The sequence below is a fragment of the Oenanthe melanoleuca genome, chromosome 23, assembly GCF_029582105.1.
Source record: "Oenanthe melanoleuca isolate GR-GAL-2019-014 chromosome 23, OMel1.0, whole genome shotgun sequence".
In the NCBI taxonomy this organism is placed as follows: Eukaryota; Metazoa; Chordata; class Aves; order Passeriformes; family Muscicapidae; genus Oenanthe; species Oenanthe melanoleuca.
In genome coordinates, this window is record NC_079356.1 from 629,168 (window position 1) to 635,105 (window position 5,938).

Genomic DNA, 5,938 nt, shown 5'->3' on the forward strand with positions numbered 1-5,938 from the left:
AAAAAGCATCTCAGAATTTCTCAGATTTATTCATTTATCACTACAACAGAGAGGGAGATGGGAATGAGGGAGAAATCCATGACGGAGCTCCACGCAGAGCATTGGTGTGGAGAGCAGCTGGGCACAAATTCCTGCTGCACAGAAATTGGAAATGGAGCATTTCAGGGCAAAAATGCACCCTGCAGTGGGGAGGCTGCAGCAGGGAAAAGGAAATCCTGGGATCACGCAGCCCTGACCCCACGTGTCCCTAACCCTGAGCACCACAGCCCCACCATTCCCCTCTGTCTCTCTCTCCTTCCTCCAAAATTGTTTTTTTTCCAGCGTTCCTTTGAATCCCGGATGGATTTGGGCAGTTCCTGGTGTCACACCTGCACTCCTCCCCACAAACACGATTTTTTTTTTTTTTGCAGTGCCTGCTGCTGTCCCAGCCCCTGGAGCCCTGAGCAGGACCAGCCTGGTCCCTGTGGTTTGCAGTCCAGGATGAATCCAAGCACAGTTTCCTTCCAGGACCTCTGGAGCTCCCCATGGGCCCCAGGGCTGAGCAATCAGTTCCAGCTCTGCCTGGAATGGCCGTGGCTGACACCATCAACGAGAAATATTCCAGCTCTTGCCACGGAATTGCACTTTGTGATGTCATTCTCAGCTCTTCCCAGCCCTGTGGGCTGAAAATGAGACGGGGCTGCTCTGTGTTGGCTCCAGGAAATGAAAACAAGAATGAAATGGGAATGCAAAGCTCCTCTGCCTGTCTGGAGAGGGACTTTCACTCCCTCCTGCACTGTTAATTAAAACATGAACCCTGCTCCAGAGCTGAGAATCCCATCTCCATTCTGGTGAGTTCTCATCAGACACTTCAGGAAGGGAGAGTGGATTCATTCTGGGAGCAGCCGACGGTGGTGGTGGATGCTCTGCCCTCAGGGCAGGACCCTCCCTGTGGCACCCAGGCCCAGGGGCTGTGTGCTGGGCAGGTGGGACAAGGGGCTCAGGAGGGGCCTGTGCTGCTCCTTTGCAGCCCCTGAGCAGAAGGGTGGGAGCTGTAATCCCCAAAGAGCTGAGGAATCCCAGGAAAGCTGTGGGCACCAACCTGGCCACAGCTGCAGGGCTGCACCAGGGTCCCAAAGCAGCAGCAGCAGCCAGGCCTGGCTGTGGGGAGCCCACCAGCCTTTAGAAACTGTGCTGGGCTCCATCTCTGCTCCCAGAATCTGGATTGGATTGTGGCTGCTTGGGAATTTCAGTCTCTGCTCCCAGAATCTGGATTTGATTGTGGCTGCTTGGGAATTTCAGTCTCTGTTCCCAGCATGGCTGGATTGGATTGTGGCTGTTTGGGAATTTCAGTCTCCTCTCCCAGAATAGCAGGATTGGATTGTGGCTGTTTGGGAATTGCAGTCTCCTCTCCCAGAATAGCTGGATTGGATTGTGGCTGTTTGGGAATTGCAGTCTGTGCTCCCAGTACCTGGATTTGATTGTGGCTGTTTGGGAATTTCAGTCTCTGCTCTCAGCATGGCTGGATTGGATTGTGGCTGTTTGGGAATTGCAGTCCTGCCATCAGGCATGAGCCAAATTACACGGAGAGCCTGGTGCAAAGAGCTGTGAGTCAGCCTCACATCTCCAGGGTCTCACTCCCTGTCAGCTCCAGCCTCTGCAGCCAGAATTGCGACAAGCCAGACGTGGGCGCTGGGCTGGGGCTCTCGCAGTGACATTCATTAACAATATCGTGGTGACAGATCTTGAAGAGTCCGTAAGTGCTGGTAAACATCTTTCTCCCCAGTTCAGAGCTGCGCTCCCACCCTGAGGACTAACCCAAGGTCGTGCATCACAGAATTGAGAGAGAACAAACAAAAAGCACTCCTCAAGTCTGCCAGATGAATTCCTTCTTGTCGGGACCATCTGCAGCAGCTGTGCCAGCGGAGATTGTTGGAATGTCCTGGATATGTCCAAGCGCTGCAGTGCTGAGCGCCCTTGGCCACGTTTGGCGTCTGTCAGCAGCGCTGTTAATCACAGCCCGGATAATGGGTCACAGCTCCTCAGTTCCCCTGCGCTCCCCGGTGATTTATGTGAGCAGAGACACGGCCTCTCTGGGGTCTGGGGGATCCCTTCTGGTCTCCCCAGTGAGCAATTTCCCTGCCCAGCAGCCCCGGTGGCATCCCCCCACCCCGGGGCTTTTCACACACCAGGAACGTGCCAGGCTGCTCTGCAAAACTCCCCTCCCCTGTGGGAGTGAATCCAAAGGCTCCTGGAACTGGGACACCACTTTCTTATTCCAGAAGTAAAGCTCTTGGGAATTACTCTTGTGCAAATTCCACTTGTGGAATCCCGAGCATGTGAATCCTGGAGTCTGTCACTTGCACTCCAGTCGCAGTGGTTAGAATTCCATCAACCCCGGGCTTCTGCTGCCATCTGGGAGCTCTGGGATTTTCCAGCCCATTAAAGCTGCCTCAGAGCTCGCCTGGCTCTGCCTGGTCCCGTCTCTGCTCCTCAGTTCCGAGGCACAGGACGAGGCAGAGTGGAACACACACCCAGAGAGGCTCTGTCAGCCCATGGGGGGACAAAAGCCACAAACCCCAGTGAACCCCATTGATGGCCTTGTCATTTATAGGACAGGGGGAAACGGCTTCAGACGTCCAGAGGACAGGGCTGGGTGGGATCTGGGGCAGGAAACGTTCCCTGGGCAGGGCTGGGATGGAATTGCCAGAGCAGCTGTGGCTGCCCCTGGATCCCTGGCAGTGCCCAAGGCCAGGCTGGACACTGGGACAGTGGGAGGTGTCCCTGCCAGGGCAGGGGTGGCACTGGGTGGGATTTCAGGTCCCTTCCCACCCAAACCATTCCATGATTTTGTGACTCCTCTGCCCTTCTAAAGTCCAGTGACAACATTTTCTCCACATGGGACCAAAAGCCAGGCCAGCCCTGCAGTCAGTTGGCAAATCTGTTCTCAGATTTGCTGCAGCACTGGAAAAGAACAACAGCAAAAGGCAAAACAAAAACAAAGCTGCAAAAAAACCCATGAGTCACCAAAAAATCCTCAAACAAACAAGGGAAGCTTTAATTTTTATAGCAGCATGTTTAATTAGCTTCATTTATCTGAGAATTTGGTTTGTTTGTGTTAGGCATAATAAACACTGCAGGCTGTTGTTAATTCAAGATCTACAGCCTGTCCCCAGCAGTGCTGGGATGGGTCACTGCTCTCCTGCCCTCTGAGTTCCATCCCTGAGAGCCAAACCTGGCTAACTCTGATTTGGGCTTTTGGAAAACTCAGCATGGAGACAGCAAATCCTTTCCCCTCCGCAGTTCTTCTCTGCGTAGTGTGAATAAAAATCAAATTAAAAGTGCCAGGAAAGGCAGGGTGTGCAGGTGAGCCCCTGTGGGAGCACAAGGACACTGGGCTGGGCTGGCATTCAGCCCTTTTTTGGGAGAAGGGCTTTGCAGCCCTGCCCTGGCTGGGCTTTGCCAGCTCTGAGTCATTATCTGGACAAACTCTCAGTCCCTGTTTGAGCTGCTGATCCAACCTGACGGGATTCAGCAGCTCCATTACAAAGGATAAAGGATTGTCTTTAGCAGGAGAGAGGGACAGGAAGAGACAGAACCGAGAGTCTTTAACCAGAGCCCTGAATTAACCTTCCCAGAAGGAAATCCGTGTGGACTGTGGCTTTTATTTATAAACCTCTTCCTTCCTCCGGGCTTTCTGTGCTCACAAGGAGAAGCAAAGCCATGGAGAAAGGCAGGATTTGAGGATATCTTGGCTGAGGGGATCTGTGTGGCTCTGCCAGAGAGCCCAAATAATGAGAAATAATTAAACCCTGAAGCACAAATCGGCAAATACAACTCTTGTCCCACAAAACAAAAAAGAAATCTCATCAACATCTGTAGAAGGTATCCCTGCTGAGCTCCAAGCAGCCTGAACTCTCTTCTCAGGACTTTTGCAAATAGAGGGATTATTTCCCTTTTATTGTATTAGAAGGGGGGTGGAAGGGTGAGCAATTGAGAAACTTCATTATGCACTGAAAGAGGAAATGATTCCTGGAAAAATGTATTTCTCCATATGGGAAAAGCAGGGCTATTTGAGACTCACACTGTGTTCTTCTTCTCCTGCCACTTGCAAAGGCTTTTCATTCCACTTGTACTTCATGTTTCAAGTGGATTATTTCCTTCCATTGATAAGGGGATAATTCAGTTAGGCCTTGCAGATAGTTATTTCTTTGCTCAGAAGGATATTTTGCATGCAAGGATCAATTTTTTCTCTCTCTTTTCTTTTTTTTAAATACCACCTAGAGCCTGTGGAAATGAGATATATTAGCGAGGGCTGAGTGGCTGATCACAGGGAGAGTGAGGGGTGAATTAAACTGTGCTGGGAGGAAAGCAGTACTTTGCCTGGCCACGAGGACTTTGGGGAAGTCAGTGTGTAATAAAGTCATGCTCTGCCACTTCAGGCAGCTCCTCTGCATCCCTCAATCCTCTCTGCAGCCCAGGCAATGCTGCTTTGAAACCAAGGAAACAATGCAGCCCAAAAGTTCCCTGCACTTCCCTTCTCCAGGGAGTTTGGCTGTGGATTGCCCTGGGCCTTGTGGGCTGGAACAAATGGTGTCACCAGCACTGGGGCCAGGCTCCTGTCACTCTGTGAACGTCCCGTGGGGCTGCTGAAGGAGCAGAGCCTGGTTCTCCTGGTTTGGGTCCCTGGGAAGGTGGAGGGAAGGGCTGCCATCAGTGGCACCTCAACAGCAGCCAGGGGCTGCCAGGAGTGGCTCTTGGTCTGCACTGGGATGAGAGCCCAGGGCAGGGCTGGCTCCTGGACCAGCTCAGGACCACGTCAGGCCCTTTTCCCAGGCACAGTTTGGGTACAGACACAGCTTTGAGCCAGTCCAACCCCCTGGCCTTTCCAGTCCTGGCCAGAGCATGGCCTGGGCCCCTCAGGGTGATGGGCACAGACAGTGGCAGCTCCCTGGGCACACCTGGGACCCTGGGTGGGTTTATCTAAGAGATAAGGCTCAGATCTGGCAACGTGGCTGGCAAAGTGTTTACATGGCCACTGTGCCCAGAGCCTGAGCCCCACTGCCTGCTTCAAACCCCGCAGGGATGGTCCAGAGAAAAATCCCAGCGGAACCAGCCAGGTTCAGAGCCAGCAGCACTGCTCAGGGACTCACTGACAGCAGCAGCAGCAGTTTGCCCTTGACCTGGGGCCAGCTTTCCCAGCTCCTGGCTCAGCGCAGCCCCACGGCCTGAGGGTACGGGAGGGGTGGCCCTGTGACACCCAGTGGCCCTGTGACACCAGGCACGGTGGCCCTGTGACACTCAGTGGCCCTGTGACACCAGACATGGGGGCCCTGTGACACTCAGTGGCCCTGTGACACTCAGTGGCCCTGTGACACCAGACATGGGGGCCCTGTGACACCAGGCACGGTGGCCCTGTGACACTCAGTGGCCCTGTGACACCCAGTGGCCCTGTGACACCAGACATGGGGGCCCTGTGACACCAGGCACGGTGGCCCTGTGACACTCAGTGGCCCTGTGACACCCAGTGGCCCTGTGACACCAGACATGGGGGCCCTGTGACACTCAGTGGCCCTGTGACACCCAGTGGCCCTGTGACACCAGGCACGGTGGCCCTGTGACACTCAGTGGCCCTGTGACACCCAGTGGCCCTGTGACACCAGACATGGGGGCCCTGTGACACCAGGCACGGTGGCCCTGTGACACTCAGTGGCCCTGTGACACCCAGTGGCCCTGTGACACCAGACATGGGGGCCCTGTGACACCCAGTGGCCCTGTGACACTCAGTAGCCCTATGACACCAGAAATGGGGGCCCTGTGACACCCAGTGGCCCTGTGACACTCAGTGGCCCTGTGACACCCAGTGGCCCTGTGACACTCAGTGGCCCTGTGACATTCGGTGGCCCTGTGACACTCAGTGGCCCTGTGACACCAGACATGGGGGCCCTGTGACACTCGG

General features: G+C 54.5%; 1 long non-coding RNA gene across 1 annotated transcript; it reads left to right on the plus strand.

Moving 5' to 3' along the window:
* The first annotated feature begins 497 nt into the window (after nt 1-497).
* LOC130262200 (uncharacterized) lies at nt 498-4,280 on the plus strand. The gene is made up of 2 exons (XR_008842075.1): nt 498-830; nt 1,766-4,280. It is a non-coding gene; the product is annotated as an uncharacterized LOC130262200 (long non-coding RNA).
* Nucleotides 4,281-5,938: the final 1,658 nt, after the last annotated feature.